Source organism: Ambystoma mexicanum, chromosome 13 (assembly GCF_040938575.1).
Source record: "Ambystoma mexicanum isolate Mex_15411 chromosome 13, UKY_AmexF1_1, whole genome shotgun sequence".
Lineage (NCBI taxonomy): Eukaryota > Metazoa > Chordata > Amphibia > Caudata > Ambystomatidae > Ambystoma > Ambystoma mexicanum.
The window spans coordinates 576,843,637-576,869,068 of record NC_090938.1 but is presented as its reverse complement, the minus strand read 5'-3'; the positions used below and the strand labels follow the sequence as shown (position 1 = coordinate 576,869,068).

General features: G+C 45.4%; 1 protein-coding gene across 2 annotated transcripts in view; it reads left to right on the top strand.

Annotated features, from left to right (window-relative positions):
- ABI3 (ABI family member 3) overlaps positions 1–25,432 on the top strand; it is a 331,848-nt gene that overhangs the window by 4,025 nt on the left and 302,391 nt on the right. The window contains exons 1-2 of one of the 2 annotated variants that reach the window (XM_069634396.1): positions 2,884–3,018; positions 8,499–10,857. The gene's annotated coding sequence lies outside the window, so the exon portion shown is untranslated. Of the gene's footprint in view, positions 1–2,883; positions 3,019–8,498; positions 10,858–25,432 lie in introns of those variants that run through there. The other variant, XM_069634398.1, reaches the window with a different exon arrangement.

Below are 25,432 nucleotides of genomic sequence, written 5' to 3'. Positions count from 1 at the left end.
AGAAGCCTGAATCACTAGGCCTGGGAAGAAACCTATGGCAAAGCCTGAAATCCAAGATCACTGAGCGAGGCCTATTGTGAATCCTGAGACCAAGGTCCAGGAGGTGCCTACTGAGAATGCCGAGAAAGTGTGGGCCCACCAGTGGTCGGACATTCACACCACACTGTTAAGCGAAGTGCTGCCGAAGTGTAGCAGTCTGCTGGTCTGCGTGGAGGACTGACACATTTTGCAGCGCGCTCGTAAGGAGCAGTGTTGTGTTCTGCTGTGAAGGCGTGATACTTACCAATCAGTGTGAGGCGTGGACGTAAAAGCCTGCAGGTGGATGAATCATGCGCAAAGTGCTGTCAAAGTGTAGCAGTCTGCAGACTGCAGTGAAAGCTGACTGCTGGGCCGTGGCAAGCTGTCATAGAGGTAGGCGGATAACCATTTTTGCGGGGATGAGTGAAGTTTTCTGCTTCCTGCAGTGTGTAACTGAGCTATGACGTACAATTTACTGCTGATAAAAATGCCAAGAAAACGGGAGATATGGCAAGCTCTAAAGGCACGGCGAAAATGACCAAAAATGCAGGGAAAATGTGAACTTTTTTGAACCTGCATTCCCTAAAACAGAAACTGGAAGTATGGACGCAGGTAACAACAACGACAAAACACATTCTAAGGAAACAAATCAATCACCTGGTGCCGTGATTGATACAAACTTGCTGCTACAACTTTGATACAGCCTGCAAAGAGCAGTCAACTCAACACCACCAAAACTAGGGAACAAAACAGTACTTCCCCTATGCCCCACAGTAATCTGCTATATATGGTTCCAGACTCAAAGGAGCAAGAACATAGCAAATGGTTCTATGTCACTGGGTCGCGCACAACAGGTCACACCTGCGATTCCACAACAAATGGCTGTAATTCCGCAAGTGCAACCTTTTGTGCATGACCCTCTCCAAGGTCCATGTCGGGGTTCCCCCCTACATACAGGCGCTACTCGGCACCCTACGCCCTCTCCTGCCCCTTCCCCCTCTTACATGATGAGGCTTTGGTCTCCGACTGCCTGCTTCTCCCCTCTGCTCGCAGTGTGTGTGCCGCGGCGCCGGAAGCCCAGCCCTAGTAAAAAAGAAATCCACTTTTTGGATTGTTTTGGGATTGCTTCTGGCTTGATTTGAAGCTGCAGGTTTTTTTTGCATTTATTTTGGATTTTGGGGGATTTTTCCAAGCAAGGATTTATTTGTCTTGGGTTGGAGGATGTATTTTGGATTTTTACTGACGTGTTTCTCAGTAAAAAAACAATCCACTAACACTAATTGGCAGGCACGCATTTCTACAGGATTTATTTTGGATTTTTACGGACTTGTCTCTCAATAAAAACAATCCACTAACACTAATTGGCAGGCGCACATTTTTACAGGAATTATTTTGGATTTTTTGACAAGCAAGTCCTGATGCACCTTGAAACACCATATGGCTCTATCGGTGCATTATAACTATCCAATAAATAAATCAAATAAATGGGGTGCCACACATTGGGCAAGAGGTTCTGAATCTATCAAAGGCTTTCTTAAGTGTTCATTTAGGGTTTCAGCTCTCCTGCTGGCTGTCTTTGTTGTGCTAAATAAAGGGCACTAAGCATGTCCAGTTATCAGTTGAATGCACACACCAGCTGCATTGCTTTGGGCAATCACCCCAAAAGCCAACCCCACACATCATCAGCCAGCCCTCCTTGGGGACACATGTTTAAAAGAAAAAATGATGTGACTTAACAGTGCATTTTGTAATTTCACAGTGCATTTTTAGACGAATTTGGAAATAAAAGCTATAGGTTAGACAGGCTAAACACGAGATCTCAGCAACAGTCATACAACCTGCTCGGCTACTTTTCCAGTTTTCTGCCCATTTGTCAGCTGCAAGGGTCATTTTATTTAACTCTGACAAATCCTGAGAGCACATGTACATTTACAACTACAAAAGCTGTTCACTATGAAAAGATCTCTTCTCCAACAAGCAGTTATCTCAGCTGTGTGGTTGCTCACAAAAAGTATGGGCGGACGCCTTTATTCTGTTCATTCAGTGGGACTAGGTCACCCATCTTTCAGCCGCAATCTGGCATGTACCTCAGAGTGGTGCGTGGGCAGAAGGGGAGCGATGCTGTGCGTGCTCTCCCTCTGACGTGCCTGATTCTGTGAGACAGAATCGAATGTTGACATTCCAGCCCCCGGCCTCCATCCCTGCACTGAGGGACACATTGGGAAAACGGTGCTAGTTTTAAGGCACATGGACCGTTAGTATTTTGCAGCGCATATCAGCAGGAAACGCTGAACTGCTCTACTAATTGACAGGGAACATATATGTGGTACATGCATATATATATATGTACCATGTGTTTTTTTTATTTTACACATATTCCATCTGTATGAAATTTGTGTAATGTGCAACATGTTTCTCATATGTCCAGATTGTATTCGCCCCAAATACATGACATATACAGCACATACGTGTCACCCTCACATTAGAGTCTCAAATGCAAGTCGGTAAACTACCCTTGCATGAGGCATACACGTGTTGCACTGCATGGATCAGCCACTTCAGCAGCACTCAAACTGAATTAAAATCAGCGTCTGCGTCAATAAAATTAGCGGATTGAAATTGTTTCCCTCCAAAATAGACAGACCAAGGGAGGGTGACCAGATGGACCCACCTGGTGCCTCATGACGAACTGTCTAAGCTGAAGGACCATAAGCATTTTCCAAGAAGGTCACCAGAGGTGACCGATATGGCAAAGCGAAAACCCTACATGTACTGGATTTCAATGATAGCAGCTTCACTGCCTACAGCCCCCAGCATGCTATGCGTGTCCATGCCTGCACTTACCACTCGTCGCGTCACGTGTCTACTTATATCTTTGCCACTAGCTTGACTGTAATGGCGACTCGCGTTCAGAACGGATAATCGGAGAGTAATTAAGTTTCAGAGTCATCATGCAGCTTTTTCGTGTTGATTTGGATTTCAAAGCCCGTGGAAGCAGCAGTAAGGGCTTTGCAGTTGCATATGGTGTTTGGCATGTTGTGCAAACGTGTTTCCGCTATCAAATGGGCTATTTTAACTTTACAAGGGGGCTTGCACAGGGGTTTATTGCAGAAAGCAACATAAACGTAGTATTCGGTTTTTTGTTTTCTCTTGAAACTCCACGCGGGTTTGGGGATTGCATCAACCGAGTATTTGGATTCCCGTGATTTTAATTTAAAGCGGTTACGGGGACTGTGATAAGGAGCTTTATATATGTGTAAATAGTTTTGTACATCTTGAGAGGCATGTTTTCTTTATATGAAATCCCGAGAGCTAGCCATGGGGTACTGAGGGGTGGGGTCTGGCTCTGGGTGTTCTTGGTGCTGTGTGAGCTGGGGTTGCTTCGTGCTGTGGGGGGTTGCTTTGTGCTGTGCATGGGGAGGGATCATGGTGCTGTGTTTAGGGTGGGTCTTGCTGCTGTGTTGGGAGAGATTTTGGTGTTGTGCCTGGTGGGGATGTTGGTGCTGTGTGGGGAGGGGTGTTATGGTACAAGTTTGCATGTGGCTGGGAGACAGTACTGGGTGCTGTATGCATGTGGCAGGATGGGCGGCAGAGTCCTGGATCCAGTGTGCATGTGTTGAGGGTGGATTATTGTTTGTAGATTGTATGTGGTGTGGGAGTGGAGTCCCGTGTGCAGGTGGTGGGGATTCCTGGGTGCAGCGTGTAGGTTGTGGCAGGGTGGAGTCCTAGGTGTTGTGGCTGGAGTCTAGGCTGCAGCATGCATGTGAAGGGGCAGTACAGTGTGCAGCATGTAGTGAAAGTAGTGTACATGTGGCCGGGGTCACATGTTGGGGAGACTCCTGGGTGCAGTGTTCAGATGACAGGGTGGAGTCTTGTGTGCATAATGCATTATGGCAGAGGAAGTCCTGGCGGGTGTGTCCAGGGTGCAGTGTGCATGTGGCAGGGGAGTCCAGGTTGTAGTGTGCATGTGCGGCTGGGGATTGTTTGGTGGGGGATGTTTTCTGTGTGGTGTGCATGTGGACCATGGGACATTCTGGGTCCTGTGTGAATGTGGGGTGGGGTGCGGTGGGGTGAATTTCTGGGTGCAGTGTGTGGGGTTGGGGACAGTCCAGTGTGCATGTGATGGGGGGTCGCATTTGGTGGTGTCCAGGATCCAATTTGCATATGACAGCAATGTGTATGTGGCGGCAGTGTGTCATGGGGTTAGGGGTCGGAGGTGATGCGGTTGTCTTGTGGAGTCTAGGGTGCAGCATGCATTTGGCAGGGAAGTCCAGTGTGATATTTTTTAAGGGGGCCAGTGTGGTGGGGGGACTGGGTGTAGTGTGAATGTGATGGGGGCGTAGTTCTGAGTGCATGGTGACTGGAGCAGGAGGGAGCTCTGGATGCAGGATGCATGTGGGGCAGGGGGAATCCTGTGTTTTCTGTGCATGTGGTGGGGGTGGAGTCCTGGGTGCAGCTTTCATGTGTAGTGGCAGTCTAGGGTGCATGTGGTGGGGGGAGTTCAAGGCACAGTGTGCATGTGGCAGGGGAAGTCCAGGATGCAAGGTGCGTATGGCGGCAGAGTGCAGTGTATATGTGGCGATGTGGTTGTGGGGAGGATGGGATGGGGTACTCTTGTGTGGTGGGGAGACTCCTGGGTGTAGTGCATGTGGGGCATGGGGAGACCTTGGTGCTGGATGCAGGGTAATCCCAGGGTGCATGTGGGGTGGGGGAATTTCTGGATGCAGTGGGGTGGGTGTTCTGCCTACAGTGTGCCTGCATGGTGGTGAGGAAGCCCTGGGTGCAGGGTGCCTGCGGGGCATGGGTTAAGTTATGGGTGTGGTGTTTATTGTGGAAGCAAGACAATGCAGTGCAACACAGGTTCGATCCCCGGGTCTGCGCTTAGAAACCTCTGGGTATTAAGCGCGTTATAAATAACCAATTATAATTACAATTCCCTCCACACCACGGGTGTAAGAAATATCCAAGAAATGGCATTTTCATCTCCAACTCATCAGGTGCATACTTCCAAACCTTAGATCCTCACACAAGCTAGAGGTGACTCTAGCCTTGGTTCTCTATGGATAAGATTATGGCGAGTCTTTATCTAGGCCTACCAAGTGCTCACTCTACCTCCTTCAGGTCCTACAGAATAAGCAGCCAGCCCCCCTTGGGGACTCTGACATTGTGAACACTTCGCTCAGGATCTGAAATCCATGCACGGGCTCCCAATTGAATCACAGATCTTCTTTCAAACTGTTTTTGGAACTTGGTCTGAGTTGAGCCTATCTTCAACATAAAGTCCCCATCTACAGGCCAACTAGGCACTTAGCTGCCAGACTCTTGGGGATGCGGGGGCTAGCTGCGTAACTCCCTTTCTCAGGAACGAGAAAAGCATTGTCGTTTCAGGAAAGACCTTAAGACTCCCCTGTTCGTGGGTCACTTTGACTCTTAGGTGGCTGTAGGCATCTGCACCAGTACTAATGCGCAATGTCGTGCAATGATCCTGTGCGCAGGCATGGCTTCACTGCAGGTCTTCCATGGTTACTCTTCTTCTTGAAAGTCCTGTGTATGATTGCTCTTGATTGCAGCTGGCTCAGCTGATGCCCCTGACTGTCATCCCTTGCACATTAGACTCACTTTGCTCTTACCTACATTAGTCTGCTGAACTTTTCCGTTCTCCAGCCCTCCGTACTCATATGACCTGAATGTTACAACGCGGAGACAATCTATTTTATTTCTCCCTATCCCCTCGCCCCTTTTACTTGTGGCACTACAAAGTGACTCACCACTGGTGCCTTCTGAATCAACCTATTAAGTATGCAATTTGGGTGCTACATCAGAAAAAATACAATAAAAGCAATCAAATGTTGGTATCTTGTGGGCGTTTTGGAGGATGTAGTGGAGAATCAAAGCTACCTTGCAGTAGAAGATGACGCCATCTGGTCAACATATGAAATGGTGTTGAGGGCAACTCGCCTGTGAAATGGAAATACATTCCACTGCTACCTGCTTATGCCTATCAGATCTCAGCCTCATCGGAAGGTCACCAACACAGAGCAAAGGCAGCGACTCCCAAACCAAGATTAAAGATGGATCACAGCCAAGAGGCCACAAACTCACTTAACACGTTGATTTTCTGGATGCCTCAATGGTTCCCTATATCCTTGGCAGGCCTCCCAACTCTCCAATGATGTAGAACGAATGTTATCTGTATTGTCGGGTAAATGATTAGGTTTTTATTGGCATTAGGGAACATGATTGTATTGGCAGTCGTGCTAGTCTTACTGAATGGTGCAATGAAGACAAAAAGTCAAAGGTTTCCTAATTTTTACAAATGTCATTTGTACATATGTGTCTTTGTATGTGTTTTTATTAAAAAGCATTTATTTTGAATACTGGAATCTGCTGTGTGTACAGTTTCAAAGAATTGCATGTCTGAAATGGTAAATGCACATATCTCGATAACAGGGAAAGCATTCATTTTCTGTGACGGTGCCCGTCATTTCTAATACAGTCTGCTATAATTGTATTGGCATAATATTCACATTTTCGGAAAGCCTGCAATGCATTGGCACTTGTTAGCACTTTATACCGGTGTGCCAACACATTCGGTGGCACAAAACTGATGCTTCTCACAAGGGTGCATACATTTTATTTGCAAAATTGCTTAGTTTGCTTTAAAATAGTGCTTGGAGCACTTTACAATGTACAGCTGCACTCGCACACCTCTGGCAGCTGTGCAGCACCGCCTAAGGGCAAGGTAGTATAGTGACCCTATGCTGTTCGATGTCAATAGCCTCCCAGGAAGATCTTGTGAACATGAAAGTTTAGGAGCACCCTCATAATATTGAGTTACTGAATGTGACGTGATGTGTGACTGCATGAGTGGCAGGGTGATTGAGTGACCCTCAGACTGCCAGAGTGAGTGAGTGACTGACTGACGAGTGAGTGATTTGTTGGTTGAGGGAGTGAGTGAGTTTCTGACATATTGGGCCTCATTACGAGGTGGGCGCAAAGGGATACCGGGCACCGGTAAGGACACCAGTGCCGGTAATCCCTTTGTGCCCTAATTCCGAGTTCCCTTAGCGGGTCCCTTCCTTAACGCCTGGTTTTACCAGGCGTTATGGACGGGACCCGTTAAAGGACTTTAGAGCTAATAACGGTACCGCAATTTGCGGTACCGTTATTAGCGCCTTCCCATTGAGCCCTACGGGGGCTCAAATGGGAATGGGGAATGGCTTTTTCAATGGGGACTTACCAGTCCCGCAAAGGTCGGAATAGGCCGGTAAGTCCCTATTGAACCAGGGCAGACTCGGTACCGGTATTGGAGGTAGTCATGGCGCAAATAGCGCCATGATTACCTCCATACTCGGAATGAGGCCCTTTGTCTTTTTTTCCCCAGCAGATGCAATCAGTGCCCTTGGTGAAAGCTGCCCGTGCGGATTTATCTTCTTCGTGTTTACAGACCTTCGAGGCCAGGACGACTAAAGAAAACAATAGTGGACTTTTGGGAGGAAGTAGTCTGCTACTCCAGTGCAAATATGCTATTTCTTTTTAAGAATGGTCCAATTAGGATTTCTTTCATAATGTGTTTTTATTTCTTTCTTATTTTATTTGGGTGTTTTCTATTGTACTTTTTGACCCCTTCAACTGCATAGAGGGAGTGATCGAGTAGCTGGGTGGGTGGGAGACGTTGTGCAGGTCATAGTGTTTGTGTGGGTAGAAGATAATATGTGCGCATTGTTGATAGCTATTGTATGCATGGGCGTGTAAGAAGGGTAGGGGCAGAAGAGGAGGTAGTTGGGGGATCAGAGGGGGGGCAGTTGGGGTAGAAGGGAATTTGGTCACTGGTCACAGGACACGCTATTCACCTCACAACCTGTCCCAGTGCGAACTGGGTGAAGCGGCAAGCTTGCTGCACCATTTCTAAATCGAGTGGCTGAAGGCAGACCTGGCTGTCATTTCTATTACACCAGTAGTGGGTTTAAAACTCCAATTAAGTAATTATCTCTCAGAAGACGGCTTTGAAAAAACAATGGCAGGCCAGTGTGTAGGACAGTTTGTGCCTGGAGGGATAATTGGTTAAAGCCCCTATTAAAATAAATGCTTAATTTTCTCTGTCAATATGCAAGTGAAAACATAGTCTTCCTCCTGCCTCATCTCTCCCCTCTCTCCCCGGCATTACTGTGAAGACTTCTTCGGGTTGAAACCCTTATACCCTTAGACAATTGGCAATAAACTATATGCCTAAGCCCTATGATGTTGCGTATTGTGCTTACAAAGCTGCTTCGCCAAAGCATGATACAATGTTAATAAATAACCAGTTAGGCAGAAAACTAGAAAAGCAGTAATGAAACAAAATAAACAGACCACCATAAAGAGAGAATATTCTAGTGGATGTGACTTTATTACATATAGAAATCTGAACAATTTACATATCTTGATATAGATTTTCAGTTTTGAGAAACCTAATCATTTTTCATTTCTTATATGCACAGAAGAACATTCTTCGTGTTGGACTTCTTGGTGAACCCTGTGAAACCAAGGGAGATTGTGATGACGGCAAAAAAGACAAACAAGCATTTTGGCACGCCACCTGCTGAACAAACTGCTGGACATTAAATGTAGCAAAATGGAAGATTAACATTGGATTGTCATTGACAAGAAGCTATAAAAGGAACGTAAAGCCAGTCAGAAGATACATGTGAGCTTAGAGCCCTTTGGATAACCGCATGCAATGGATGGGATGCAGAATAACTCTTGACACCAAATAATCTAACCAACTCAGGAAGATGACAAAGGTTCCTGTTTTAATATCAATTGTCTAAACCGAGAGTTACAACGGGCATCGACGGACATTCGCTGGAGCTCTCAGTACATTTCACAAACTGCATTTTCTGCAGTGCGTCACACACGTGCAATCTTTTCTTCACATATGAAGAAAAGATAATGTCGTCATCAGTTTCCATAAGGTCCATATATGTTCTTCAGCCAGTGTTCTCAGGGTGTCACGCTTTGTCTTTCATGACATCTCCAGCTTCTCTTTCACTCTTTTTCATATTCCTTCGGGGGAGTTCCTCCCTTTCAGCCATGCATCCCTGGGCGAGGCACATCTTCACCAAAGTTATGCTTGTTGAGCACCTCCTTTCAAGATCAACCTGCTGCTTAGATGTGTTTTGCTAGCTCTTTTAAAACTATTTCTACAGAATTCTTCCTTTTTGCATTTCAGAATGTATCCGTTAAAGCAACAGACTTTGCAGAACTCTCCGCTGTTGAGTACGGAAAAGCACTGCCAAACAAAATTGGTATCTACCGACTGATGCAGATGTCACCCTACTTGTATTTCTACACAAGTCTACTTGCAACTTAAGGAATGCAAACTGTCTTAATTTTCAGAACATTTAGTTATTGTATTATAAACCGCTACCTGGGGTGGTTCAGGGAAACTCCCTTGCGGCCTGAGCCCTCTTGCTCCCTGCTCTGTACCCTTTTCCCCCTTTCTCCCACGCATGATTTTGTGTTCTCCCCTCTCGGACTCTCTTGCTCCATGGGCTGGTATCCCTCCCCTTTGCGCCCTCTACTGTGTACTGGGTCTGCGTCTAACCTCCTCTGCTCCCTGGGCTAATCCTGGCTCACTCCCTCACAGTCTAGCTCCCTGTGATGGGTCTGCATCACCATCTCCTTTACTTGCTGGGCTAGGTCTGTGTCCTCACCTTCCCCCTTGCTCCCTGGGATGGGTCATTCACCCACCTTGTTGGGCTGGGTCTGTGTCCCCCCCCTCCCTTGCTCCATGGGCTGGTTATCCACCCGACTCCCCTGATTCCTGGGCTGGGTCTCGGTACCCATCTGGCTGCCTGGGCTGGTTCTGGGTCCCTCCTTCACCCTTGCTCCCTGGGTTGGGTCTCCACCTGACTCCCTTGCTCTCTTGGCTTTCCCTGGGTCTCCATTTGACTTATTGGCTGGTTCTGGACCCCCACTGGACTTCCTTGGTAGCTGGGCTGTGTCTGGGTACCTCCTTCACAATTGCTCCCTGAGATGGATCCCCACCTGACTCCCTTGCTCCATGGGCTGAGTCCCCACCTGACTCCCCTGCTCCATGGGCTTAGCCTGGGTCCACATTGGACTCCCTGGCTGGTATTGTTTTTTTAATCCAGACATGTCCACTAATTGTAAAGCACCCAGTTCTGGGATTGCTACAGTCATGCTTGTGTGCTTGTACACTTTCAGGTTGAACCTCATTGTGTCTCTTTTTTTGATAAATACAATTGAATAAACAGCAATACATAATATCCCATTAACCTTGCTCAACTTTCCTGTCATTGTACACAAATGACTACTAAGACCCAATGCGTGTAATCACTTTCGGAGGGTTTCTTTTCAGGGTTTTAGTTAACATTGTTATGGGATTATTATAGGATTGTTTTCCAATTGCATCGCTTCTACCAGGGAGGTTTTCTAATTGACATATTTCGGATGTATTAAGCCAAAAGGAAGACAAATGCAATCCACTGAGTACAATTGGAGTTTCTGCATTTAAAGAAGATTTAAATGTTTGGCAAAATCCAGAAGCAATGCACTTTCAATCCAAATTCTTTTGGTAGGGAGGGCACAGCATGGCGTGCTTTTGTGCATGACCTATTGTGACCTGGGATTCTGGTAGCGCGGCACACAGACGGCGAGCGTAGCAAACTGAGTGCTTAACCTAATAAAGGTCTATGAGAGAACTATAGAAAAAACCTAAAGAAACCAAAGGCCAGAAAATGTTGGGAAGAGGATAAAGGAAGCCTGAAGGAGAAGGCGTTGGGAACCCTAATCCTATGAGAGTTCTGCCGAAGTGAGGTGGAAACCAACAGACTGGTAAGAAATATCAAATTGGTCATACCTGTTCCCTGAACCTTCCCAGAGGAAGTATTCATTTTTGTTGCATTAGAATACAAATGGACTCTGAAGAATAGGTGTATGCACTTTTGTTTGGGCCATTCCTTGAGCAAATGTTACTAGCACAAGGTAGCCTGGAAGCCACGGACTAATGAGGTTATGTTTGGAATTTTCTGTTGGCTAATCCTTCAGAGTTTTCTTTATTAGAAGTGGGGTTTCCCTGGAGGGGTGACGCCTCATTCTAGTAGATTTGGAATGATATGTTTCATCTCAAGCAGATCTTTGGGAACTATACGGTATTCACATTTAGTTTAGCCTACCCTGACACCGTTTTATTTAGAAATCCCTCCTGCTAACCCTGACCATACTGAAATAAAGATTTTGTTTAACCGCCCGAGTAGTGCGAAATCTTATTGCCTGGTGTCCCCACATCCCCATTATAATGTTAAAATAAACTACATGACAACAAGGTGGGGAACATGAATTAAGCATTTTGGATATTTTTAGTGAAAAAAGCCACATAACTCAATAAAAGCCAGGCAGTCAGAGACTTGCATAGAGTTCAGTCTGTTTAAAATACAACTTCCAGTTGTGGCACCTCAGAGGTATTCACAAACATTCAGATGTATCACTTTATTTGAATGTCTTCTGGAATGCCACCCTCCCAGTCCCTATGGACATATTCTGACTTTTACTAATCCAATTGTTGCTATGACTATGTTTTCTGAAACTTGGAAAAGATAGAAGGCAGGAGAATACTACCAGACTTTTCCATGATCGAATGACTTCCATTCCATTGTAAGAATGGAATTATGTGCACATCCAAAAAATTGACTGATCCCCAAAATAAATTTTGAGCGTGGAATTGCATGTAATTGTTTTTTTTATAACGCGCTTAATACCAGAGATTGGTTTCTAGGCACAGGATCGGGATTCAAACCTTTGTTGCACTGTGGTGTCTTGCTTACAAGACAAACGCATTGTCCCTGAGTTATCCCCCTCACCAATTCCATGCTTAAGGTTTCCCAAAGCTCTGAGCCTAACCCTGCCTCATTGTCTTTTGTGTTGCCCCATTTGCCATGTATTTCTCTGAATTCCAATCAGTTATTGCCCTTGGAGGAGGCACAACAGCCCATCTTAACCACAGAGATATTTTCACTATACCCTTTTAGACCGGAGATGAAGGTTTACACCCATGTGTTTTTGTGGCCAACCTGTTAGGTGTTCAGTGACATAATGCCACAGTGGAGAGGGACATGCTTTTGTCTAAACCATCATGGCATTCTGCAGCCAATGGGCAGACTGCTAAGCAAGAGCCACACAAAGCTGTGTTTTCTCACTATATTGTAGCAGGTGGATGGTTTGAACCAGTGATCGAAGTGTACGAAAAGAAGTAGTGGAACTATGTATCCTGCTGGCCTGCACCCACTCCCCACAAACCCCATCATCACGTCCCCTCCCACACACAATACACACCCCCAAACACTTGCACCTGCTGTTTAAGGGAACGTTCAGTGCAGTGCACTGAAAGTGGAAGTTTCAACTTCTTCCTACACTGTTATTTTAAAATGAAACCATTCCGGAACGTTTTCTTTTTCAAATAAAAGAATAGGAGCTGTAAAAGGTCATTTGAAAAAGTAGAGGAGCACCGCTCCCGCTCACTTCGACCACTGGTTTGAACACACCTACAGGTATACAGGTGGTGTAGGGCAGCACAGAAAGAAACGTTATTGAAGAGTGATATAATAGAATTTGATAATTACTCAGCCCTCTTATCTGTCTCCGGCAACCTGAGTTCAGGATCACCTTGGTGCACTTTTGTTGGAAGTGAACGGGGGTGTGAAAGGGAAAGGTTAAGATTCCCCAATCCACTAGGGAAGAAACACTGATTTATAATAACCTTTAACACACAAAAGGAAAGGCAACCAACAAAATGCTGATTTGCGATTTCTTTAGTTGGCAGATTAGTTATCTTTTCTCCCAGTACACGGGCAGTTTTTAAGGTTTTATTACAAAAAAGGGAAAATGACAAGGCACTGTATACAATAGTATTCCTATGCAACTGCATTACTAAAAAATGTATTGAAAAAAATGAAATAGTTTTAAAAATAAAAATATTCTTTAAAAATACACAATAAAGCCCATAGAAACATTGACAAAGAGTGTGTATACGGTGCACTGTAAACTACATATAAAAACCTTGCATGGGAGGCAGCCTGGCCATTGCTGTCAGGAGCAGCGCAGGGAAGCTGCAAAGTTTGTATAAACTGGGCAGCGTATTTAAGAAGTCGCCCCGCACTCAGCAGCAGCATCAAAGCCCTTTTTAGTTTTGGCTATTAGGTGGCGCCGAAAGCGCTACCTTTAAAGCCGAAACTATTGTCATTAAAATAAGAGCTTTAACAGAAGAGCTTGAAATGGGGGCTTTGAATGTAGGTCTGTAATGCTTTTCAATGCAGAAGACCTATGAGGATGGATGTATGTAGTTTGGCTATATGTCCCACCCATTTGACGCCCATTGCGAAGTGAAATCTAATTTGGATTAAAAATAAACAGCTTACTGTTAAAGATACGTTCTTCCAAAATGTCTCTGAAAACTTCCTGTACTTGCTTGTAGGTGTCTGGTGTTGTCTGATGTAAGCAGTACCTGATTGGCTGTGATGTCAGTAGGGTATGAGATGGGATTGGCTGTAGAGTATGTGCCTTTTCCCCACAAAGCAGCCATTTACTTTCATCGCATCATGTAGGCTCTACACCTGTCAGGCTCTGTGCTCCCCTTCCTCTCGCATTGTACTTGTGGGCTGGAAGCCAATGTTATCTCTTGCATTGTACTTGCGGGCTGGAAGCCGGTATTTGTAATATTTAGTACCCCATACCTTTCCAGTATCCCCCAGTCTTCGGCTGTGTTTGGGGCCCCACCTTTTCATCTCTGATTGGATGCATTAAGCCTGAGCACTGCCCCCTTGAGCCTGAGCACCGGCCCCTCTTCTGAGCTATCACAGAGCAGCAGAGTACCAAACTACATCCGTTGTAGTAATAGAAAAACAGTTTATTTTGCGTCATATATCTGAGGCTTATCTGTTGTGCTGGTGGCCGGATTGCAAAGGCAGGCTGGAAGCTCGGGCTTCCTCAGAAGACCAGTCTAAAGGAGGAATCTTCCGGCTCGGCCGTCCGCTCGGTCCTGTGCACACGGCAGTCCAGTGGCTTTCACCTGCTGTTCCCTGGATGGCTTCAGAATGCAGACTGCTTGCTATACCAGCCCTAGCGGCTCTGGCTGTCTTTATTTCACCCTCAAGGACAATCTCATGCCATTCAATTCATATTTGTCGATCGGGCAGCGCCCTGACCCTTTTTTATGGTGTGCTTCATTAGTGGGCACTGCCCCTGCTGATTTGACTGATTGTGTTAATTTCTTTATTGAACATGGACCTACCTCCTTAACTTGCAGGTTCTGTATTTTTAGTTGTATTAGTATTTTATTTATTTGTATAGCGCTCCTGGCCCAAAGGCATCTGGGTGCATATTTTAGGTTACAATGACATAATATACAGTAGAAGCAGTCAAAGGTTACAGTGTCAAAATATACAACAAGTCAAACAAGCAGTTAAAGCAGGGTATGCATTGAGGGTACTTACAAGATAATTCGTGTATTTACATTAGACTTTACAATAGTGTGCTAGAGGAAGATTACCAAGAGTACACTGTCATGAAGAGGTACATTTAAGGTAAATCTAAGGCCGAAGAGGCAGGTGGATGTTAGAAGTGTCTTGGCTTTGTTTTTGAAGGAGTAGAAGGAAGGCTCTGATCTGAGAGGGTTGGGAAGTGAGTTCCATAGTTTGGAGGCAAGGACCGGAAAACTGGCTCCTCCAGCTTTTTGTGACTTGAATCTAGGTAGCGAGAGACAATGAGCTTGGGCCGCTCTCTGAGGGCGGCGGGAGGTGTGGGGTGTAAACCGGCATGACAGGTAGTTGGGAGTCTGGTTGGCCAGACCTTTGTGTGTGTGAGGAAGAGATTTGAGGGAGACTCTTTGGGCTACTGAGAGCCAGCGTAAGCTGCGTCTGCTGTCAGATATGTGTTGATTCCTGGGAATATTCAGTGCTGCCCTGATGGCGTTGTTTTGGGTGACTTGAAGCTTACTAAGATTTCGTTGACTCGTCCCTAGACAAAGCGCATTACAGTAGTCAAGTTTTGACAAAATAAGGGCTTTAGCAAGGGTGGTGCAGTTAGCCATGGTGATGAATGGACGGCAAGCTGTAATAAGTTTGCACTTTGTAGAGCCTCCCGTTTGGATTCCAAGGTAGAAATGCCTTTCGCAAGATAGCTACCAACCTGTGACCCCACAGTGTATTTCGTCAACTAATTGATATGATAAGATATGATATTTTATTTGTGTTTCAGAGGTCGATGAGGCAAGGGAGGGGAAACAAGGGAGGACAACGATCTTATTGTGTTCAAATATGAAACCTGTCATGATTTTTTAACACCAGCTTTCTCTGCAGTTCCCATACATGAATACTAGACACCCAGCTCCCTGTCGTTTACGAACGTACTTATGGCGATGGGAACGTCTCTGGAAGCGAGTATTTCATACTTTATCTGCTAGCTTAGAAAGGAAGTATTTCTCAAAAGTTCAGTGTCTCGCGATGTGGGTGAGCAAGTCTCTCTTTATGTTCTGCCTATGAGCAAGTGACATCTAGTTTATATACCGATTCATGCTGGCGAACACAATCCCAGGGTTTCTATATTGGCTTGTACGTTAGCAAGCCTGCTATAGTTTATATAATGGCTAATGCGTGATCGCGTTTTAGATGGCTTGAAATATGGCTCTTTAAATATGTGAGCAAGTGGAATCCCCTTTTTCTTGCGATATGATTTTTTTTTTTAACTCACCGTGAGCATGAGGCGCTTCACAGTGCTAACCAGCCGAACAGGAGCTGGAACGCCAAAAATACCAAAGCTATTGGTCGCAAGACATTCCAAAGGGTGAAGCATTTGCTGGCAAAACTGAATGTACAATAACTATACCACTTCCGCCTGCTAGTTTTGAGGCGGCAAGGCGCACATTTTAATTTCTGTGCCATTAAGAGACACGGCATTGCATTCAACCTAGACCTCAAACACGAGTGATGAAAAGACATATTGGGCCTCATTAGGACCCTGGCGCTAAGTGTTTAACGGCGCCGTAAAAGGCTGCAGCGCCGTTAAACACTTAGCGCCTTACTACAAGGTCCCTTTGCGGGACTCGACCTGAACGGCGCAATTTGCAGTACCGTACTTAGCGCCTTCCCCAGTCCCATTGAGCCGTATGGGGCAAAAATGGGAATGGGGAAGGGCCAATGTTCAATGGGGAATTACCGCCCTGCCAACCTTGGAATGGGGTGGTAATTCCCCATTGAACATTGGCGGACTCGTTACGATACCGGCACCAACCATGGTGCTAATAGCGCCATGGTTTAGCGCCAGTATCATAATGAGGGCCATTGTAGTATTAAGTCTACTTTCATTTGATTGGAAGCACACCACGAAAAGAATAGCTTTAAGACCTACGTGATGCACCGACTGTGTGCAAGGATTCCCATCAACTTATCACCTTGCCTCCGTACATCCCTATGAAACATGAGTTCAGCATATGTCACAAATGAGGACAAAACACCCTACCCAATGCGGTTGCATTATCTTTTATCACCTCAACTAGCCATCCGGGGCAGCTAAACCGTCCTGTTTTGCGGTTTCTAACCGAGATGAGTAACATACCGCATTTACTCTGTTCACTTGTCCTTGTCACCTGACTGTTATGTATAGGTCAACCCGAGGAACCCATCCTCTGATAACTGAGGAGGTTCATGCCTAGACGGGGGAGACATTAGCAGGGTGCTCCCAACCCAGCTTACCCGCACCACAAATGAAGTCCCTCACACATGGGTCTGCTTTCTACCTTTTTAATGGCTTAGCCAGACGTAAAGCCCCTTGCCCCCTCAGTTCTTCGCAGGCGCAGCATTTCTTACTTGACAAGAGTCACCTTTACATATCTAGAGTCTCTGAATGGCGGAATAGCTCACAGGTTATCCACTGATTTGAATGGCAGCCCTTCAGAACTGGTTCTCACTTGGCGTACGCCCACAACTGTATGCTGCCTCTGAATTAGTGCAATTGCCAAATAGTGAGCAAGCTGGCAGTGAATGAATTTACTAAAAAGCGGGCACATCGTCTAGCCAGCTGCTTTTTCAGTGGATGCTCAAAATGCATTGACTACAAAAGTATTTTATCTAGAGAGAGAGAGGGGGGGGGGGGAGAGAGAGTGTATTTAGCGCGTTCTTGCGTGTCGCTACCTGTACTTTCGTTTTAAGTCAACATGCTGTAGCATCCTGGGATTTGTAGTTGTTTATAATAGTTTCTTGAAGTGTGGATCCAGAGCTGGCTAAAGGTGTTGTTTCCACATGACACGGAGCCCATTGACAACAATACAGTAGTGGCTTCTTCTTTGCTTCCTGGTATTCGTAGTTTTGCTTTTTCCAGTATACACCCAGGGACACAAAGTACCAGAAAGTCCCGAATGCAAAAATACCAAACTGTGGTCGCCCTCACACATTACAGGATACATGTCTCAATTCCGATACTCTTACTCCCGTGTTTTTTTGCAGGTGGCGCGCATCTTCTACTGATCTGCCCCCACAAATGTTATAGATTTTCCCACTTGGCATACGTTAAAGGTGCCCATCACTCTCCTTATGGCAGATGAAACGAAAACCTGCCAGCCACTTAGGTGTGCTAGGCATGTGCATGAAAAGTTTGCTTGAGCATGTGTGACAGAACTATACAAAGAGAGGGCGTTCGACACTGGAGGAAGCCGGCTGGTGCGTTACTCTACTGTTGTTTATTTTGATCACTTGTGATGTGACCTTTACTGTAGTGAAAAGTTTCAATTGTGTCTCCTTGACACCCGAACCTGGTGCCTTCCTGCTTCCCGCTCCTTTCCCTACTTAAGGAGCCCTCCAGCCTCTTTTCCATTGCAGCTGGGGAGCAGGTGTAAGTGGATCTAAGTCACCTGGCCTAAGCCCCGCCCACCTGGTGCCTTCCTGGTTGCTGCTCTTTTTCACCACTTAGCAAGCCCCGCCCACCTGGTGCCTTCCTGGTTGCCACTCTTTTCACTACTTAAGGAGCCCTCCAGCCTCTTTTCCATTGCAGCTGGGGAGCAGGTGTAAGTTGATCTAAGTCACCTGGCCTAAGGCCCGCCCACCTGGTGCCTTCCTGGTTGCTGCTCTTTTTCACCACTTAGCAAGCCCCGCCCACCTGGTGCCTTCCTGGTTGCCACTCTTTTCCCTACTTAAGGAGCCCTCCAGCCTCTTTTCCTTTGCAGCTGGGGAGCAGGTGTAAGTGGATCTAGATAACCTGGCCCAAGCACCACCCACCTTCTTAGCCCTGCCTCTTCCTTCCTGCTCTTAATTCTTAGATCAGGGACATCTCTCGCCCGGGCATCCAAATTTAAGAGCAGTCAAAGAAAAGGGCAATTCCCGTTTGGATCAGGAGGATCCAGGGTCCGACCAGCCCCTGCTAAAACAGCAGGTAAGCATGCACCAACATGTGTTTACACCCTCTGTCCCCACAGGCCATCCCCACCCTCTCTGGTCCCCCTGTGTGGTTCCCTTGTGCCCCGCCCCCCTTCCCGCACACAGGAGTCTGCCCTGATACATTCTGGTTTCAACATCACCGTCTTGTGGCCAATGCTGGATTTTACTTTTATGGACTTCATTGATTCACGGTGCGTCACCCTTTCTCAACTCTCATGCTGGACTTCCTTTGCATCTTGTACTCATGGTTGCCCTGAATCCTGCTGTTCTCATCTTCATCTTGTGTCTTGGCTTGCAACATTATGTTTTACTACTGAATTCAGCAATTGTATTCGCTCTCCCCTCTTGCTTCTCCACTCTTTTTGGCTGCTTACTCTGTTCTCTCCGCCTGTCCCCTCTCCCTTTTTCCTATCTCCTCCCCTCCTCCCCTTACTTTCTTCTATGCACTTACTCTATCAGAATTGTACCTGGACCTAGTATGATAGCAACCTCGTCTATCGCTCCCCCATCCCCTTACTGTCCCCCCCCCCTCCAGCACTATCTGAAACATTATCAGGCCTAGTACGATAGTTGCTTGTTTTGTTCCTCCCCTCCCTTTCTGCACCCCTCTCCCTCACCTTTTGTTTTTCTCTTTCTCTACCAGAAATGTCGTCAGGCCTAGTACGGTAGTCGCCTGTCTGTTTCCATTTCATTCCCACTCTCCCCCCTCCCTTCCTTATCTATGTCTTAGCTCTTGCACTTTCTGAAATGTCATCAGGCCGAGTACGATAGTTAATTTCACATCCTTACTGTTCATGGCCTGTAAGAATGTTGTTGTATTTTCCCTTGTTCCCTCCCTTGCCTTGAAGCGCTTTGAAATACATTGTGTATAGGCGCTATGTAAATAAACTATCATATCGTATCACATCATATCATTGAACCTACACCAATTGGTCATTGTGGAAAGTATGGGGTTAACATCACATGGACTGAGTACAAAGGGGGGCATGTATGTGTAGTAGTAAAACTGATGGTTAAAATATTTCTTTTACAGCATTTTAGAAGTTTGGTGTCATTGTTTATGTTGCTATGACTGGTGGATTTGCCAGATTGAGAGACTAGAATGAAGTGCCAGTGAAGGATTTCATTTCTGGGATAATTAGAGTGATATCCTTATTTTCCATATATAGACATGTTGGAGGACCTCCATATATAGTATGCACACAGAATAAGGTTACAACACATCCCCCTTTTTCAGGGACAGTCCCAGATTTCAGTCCCTATTTCCTGTGTAACTTGTGCCCCAAAAGTGTCCCAGATGCTTGCTTATATCTACCAGTTCTACCTGATATGTTAAGCCTCTGTGCTGTAGCACTTTGAAGCATCCTCTATGCGCTAGATGGAATTTCCAATAAACATCTTAGACCAAATAACCGGACAGACTTAAGGAAGATGGTAAAATACTGCTTTAATCTCAATCAAAGAAAGCAGGGAGTTGTACAGCTATCAAAATAGATGCTTACATAATCACACTTCCTCTTGTGTGTATAGAGTTTATATACTTTTTCATACGTCATCTATGAAGTCATCCTACGTGGTATTTTACAAAACCTATTAACGGGAGGGATTGGATTAGGGGGAACATATCTTCTTATAGAATCAAATAAGTGTTAATATCTCATTGGCTGCCCCTTGTCTGTAGGACACGCCCTGAGCTACTTCTACATACTGATTATAGCAGAGAATATGGCAGCAGATTGGTAACTGCAACATTGTATGTGAAAGTGCGTGGCAGGCCTTATGATTGTTTTTTGCTGGGATTGGAACCCTTTTGTACGTTGGCGCTGGATCGGGTGATGACCCGTTGTCAAATGACAGTACATTAGTTTCTTCTTCAATAATATTGGACACCTTTTTGGCTTTGAAAGATATTGATTTTTATTGTGTCAGCTGGTCACAAATGTTTGTTGGTTAGCATTGGTTGTCACTTCTGTGACATACATCCTAGTGCGTACGTTGTTCACAATGCAAGTCATGAAGCTACATGCTTGGGATTCTTAAGTGCCCTTTGCTAGTTTATTCTGTTTTCATGTATGAGGGACTAAGCACAGTTGTAAGTGTGGGTGCCTTGCTGTATGACATCAGTGGTCTTTCCGTTAATCTTGGTTTGATGTCACAGAGAAGAACCTATGACGGAAAACACAGACAAAGAAGCAGCAACCATTGCAAGTACCAGGTATGAAAAGGGGTACGTTTTTTTAGATGAAATCAAACGCTACAGAAAAGGAACCAAAACGACACAGAACACCAAGAAAGTATGATTCCAGGATCCACTGGTTGGAGGTCACACCAGAGAAGACCAACCAAGTGAGGCACTCGCGGAGGGACCAAGAAGCATGAGCATGGAACAAGAAAACGCCATAAGACTTACCAGATCACAAACACAGCTACAACAAAGGGACCTGAGGATATAAACTTGCTCTTCAACTTTCCAGTTACCCACTCAGCACTATGGAACAAAACATACTCAACAAAGGACTCTCCTTCGCTCCAACCGCAGCCATAGATCATGTAGAGGATCATATAGAGCTATTTAAATTCACCAGAAAAATGAAACAGAAAATATTCTTCGCGAAGCAGGTAAACTAGCGAACCCAGACACAGGAGAATCCAATCATCAGTACTATTGACCTGGAAAACCTGGACCATACTCACCTACTAGTGAACCCAGAATCAGAAGATACGGATACCAGTCGCACCAAGGGAAACGTGATGAAGGACATTAACATCCACGAATCCAACATGGATATACCAGAGCTACGGAAGAAATCGAAGTTCATTCCAACTCTCTATGGGGACAATGCCATAGATATCTTCCAGCTAGCAGTCACCAGGGATTTACACACTGGAGGATGGAGCCAGAGGCATAAAATATCATGCAACAGGCAATCTCAAACCACAGGAAAGAATGCTCTCAAATTGCTCAAAGAAAACCAGACCATAATCATTAAGAAAACAGACAAGGGTGGCAACATTGCAATCCTAAATAGAGCAGACTGCATACAAATGGCCTCGAACCATCCAAAGACACCGGACTGCTACACTACAAATCCGAGCAACCCGATGATGAAAATCATGAATCAAGCAATGGAATTAATTACTAAATGGCACAGAAGAGGCCTGATCACAGACGAGGAGCAAGAATACCTGAAACCAAGACACCCCAGGTTATCAACAATTTATTTCTTGCCAAAAGTGCACAAAAACTATGATAAAATACCAGAAGGAAGACCAATACTAAGTGCGATACGATGGATCACGGGGACCTTCTCAAAATATGTCAACAACGTCCTTGGACCAGAAGTAATAAAAATTCCTACCTACATTCGAGACAGTATGCACACGTTGCTGATTTTGCAGGAAATCGAATGGAAAAATGAATACTTACTGGTGACGCTGGATGTGAAATCCCTCTACACATTGATTGAGCACACTCTAGCACTCAAGGCAGTGGACTTCACCTTCTTTAAGTCATCGGCATCCCATTACTCACATGTGGAATTAACCAAGGAATTTTTGGAATTCTCCCTGAACAGAGTCTTCCTATTTGACAAGAGATTCTACCGCCAAACCAAAGGAATTGCGATGGGGGCAACCTATGTACCATCACTAGCCAACCTCTTCCTGAACCATTCTGAACAGGTACAGCTTCAAGACATCTATACATAAGTGGTACAGATAGATAGATGACATTCTAATGATCTGGTCCGGAAGAGAACCATAACTCTTTGATTTCAAAGAATACCTGAACACTAACAACTTCGACATCGAGTTCACCGGAACACACAGTGCACACAAAATAGATTTTCTGGACCTCACTATCTCAATCAACCAAGGAAGAATCCAAACCAGCACCTACAGAACACCAACGGAGGTCAACTCTGTACTCCATGCATCAAACTGCCATCACAAAACAGTAATTGACAACATCCCAAAGGGCGAATTCACTAGAGCTTGCAGGAACTACAACAGAATGCAGCTTTTACATCAGAATGCGAACTGCTACAGAATTGCTTCACACAATGAGGATACTGCATGACTGTAATTGCAACGGCAGTCAACAAAGCCAAACATATATCGAGGGAAAAACTTCTAACCCCAAGACAAAGAGATGATACTGCCAACAACAAAATAAGATATGTAACGGAATATCAACAGGACAGCCATAGAATCCAGAAAATTATAACAAAACATTGGCACCTCCTCAAGATCGATGAAGACATCAAACCATGGATAGCAGAAAGACCACTGATGTCGTACAGCAAGGCACCCACACTCAGGACTATGCTTAGTCCCTCATACATGAAAACAGAGGAAACTAGGAAAGGGCACTTAAAAATCGTAAGCATGTAGCTTCATGACTTCACGTACGCACTAGGATGTATGTCACACAAGTGACAACCAATGCTAACCAACAAACATTTGTGACCAACTGACACAATAAAAATCAATATCTTTCAAAGCCAAAAAGGTGTCCAATATTATTGAAGAAGAAACTAACTCATTTGACAATGGGTCATCACCCGATCCAGTGCCAACGTAGAAAAGGGTTCCAATCCCAGCAAAAACATATACTCAGAACTTGGACTGCAGGAGCTCTGTCCATTTGGAAACCCACATACAGGCAGCTGGAGATAACCAGTCTACCACAAAACAAGCACTAACACAGACTCGCAACCTAGCGCAGAGATCCACAGTTCCTACAAGCTCCAACTGCATTTCACAAACAGGGCCTTATGATGGTTGGCAACCCCATACAACCTTGGACTTTCGGATTGTTTAACAGCAAGTGAGTAGAAACTAAACTTAGGTGCCCGAGACGCATCAATTCATTTCTTGTTTTCTCAATTAATCCATCGTATGTCATCAACCTGATCCTTAGCCAAGACCTTCTGTTTGTAGTGGGCCTCGTAGTCTGGCCACTGTTCTGGAGCATTGAGTGAGTATGAACAGACCACTATCTCCTCCTAGGTTGTAATAAATAACCCTTGTTTTCAACTTCTGAGTCACATGTTCGGAGACCACAATTTTGTCCATTTCAGCCTCTTTTTTAGGACTATTTCATTTTTATTAAACAGGGTGCCTTTACCCTCTCTGGCCTTTAGAAACTTGCTCACTCCACCTTACATAGGCTTTTTCCCCTCGTGATTGTTCAGTACTTGGCACTTGCAAATGTCCTTGTCTCTCCTAATCTTATCAGAAATATGTCTTTTGCATCTGGTTCATTCCTTCGACTCCCTTTGTGCCTTGCACCCATCTCTCGGAATAGCCTTCTTGATCCTCGGCCAAGGTACTCCCCCATTCTGCATGCGAAAAAAGCTTCTTCACCAGTTCTTCAATTTGCAATCCTAGGTTCGTCTTTTGAGGTAACAGGGTTGATTCTTAACACAGGCTGTCATCCATTTTCTTCCAATGGCCATCCTAAACGTTGTGTGTATACCTCCTTTTAGCCAGCTTCTATGTATCTTTTCTACCATACGAAACAGCCTATTTACAGTTATTGGTCAGCACGTTATTTCATCTTCTTTCATTCACGATTACTTTGCCGTTAGGTAAATGTTTCTCTTTGTGCTTCAGTTACATTGTCCATTTAAGTATTTTCATATTGTTTCGGCCTAGGTTCATACATCTCCTTTATGACATAATTTTGTCATCTTCAGACTTTATTTAGAGTTCATCTATATTACTCATAATCACATTCTGACATCTTGGTAGTGGGCACCCTTCCTGGGGGCATCCCTCCTCTGTCTCAACATGAGGGTTTCTTCTGAATGGCTGTCTGAGTGCATATCATCGGTCATACAATCGATGTGGTATGGACATGTCACATAAACTTGTGCATGGGTTCACAATTGTAGATCTTCGTCTGTTACTCCAATAAGATGGTGGAGAGGGGGTGGGGACCAGAGGAGACGCATCCACCTGCTCCTCTACACCTCGACAACACCAGCCTCCATTAACACCACCCAATGTAGATGTCATTGTCTTTAGTAGCCCTTCCAATGTGTGGTGCTCCTAATTCTGGCCTTCTTCCCTTGGCACACATCACTTACCTTTTTTCCCTCAGTTCACTCCTATCTCATCCTACTCCTGGTATTAACCTTGCCTTTTTATTATAGATTTTCACTTTAACTATCGTCCCATATTTCTGCACTTCTTCAATCACATCTAGGTTATTCCAACTCGCTCTATCATGACCTTGGTCCCAGCTGCAATGATTTCAAATTCTTCACCCACCCAACTCTCTCTACAACCCACTCGCCCACCTCACCCCCACTCTCTACCACCTCTCATCCTTCCTCTCACAAATTTGCTTTATTTCTTACCCTCTCAACCTTTCTCACTCATATTTTCTCTTGCTCATCATCGATGGCACCCTCTCTTAATCATTCCTCCCTTGCTCTATTCTCCTTCCTTCTCATTCTCTTCCATGCCTGCACCCCTTATATCACATGCTCCTTTAAAACCTTCCGCTCTCCTCTTTGCACCCTGTGCCTATAAATGCATAATGCAAAGACGAACCGTAAACACCAAAACTATTGGCATTGCCAATGCTTGTTATAATTTGGGCCGGGTGTAAATAGCAGCAGTGTGGAAGGCCACCAGAACTTACTCACCCTGGCCACGTCTGCCAGCAGTGGCCCGGGGAGTATTTGGGGCCCGCCTGGCAGGGAAGGGGCCCAACAATAAACACGCGGCACTCCCTTCTCTCTGACTGAGAGCTCCAGGTCATTTCTGAGCAGCTGTGGTGGAACGGCGGTGAGAAAAAGCTCTCCCTGTCTAGACGGGAAGCGCCATGTGCCTGGCTACAGAAGTGAAAGGAGGCGCTGGGAGGTGGCAGTGAGCTCAGGTGCCCCCCTCCCTATCAGGAGAGTGCCACACTTTAGGCCCGGGAGTCAGCAGCCAGTGAGTGGGTCACAGCACGGGCGGCAGTGAGTGGAGTAACTTCT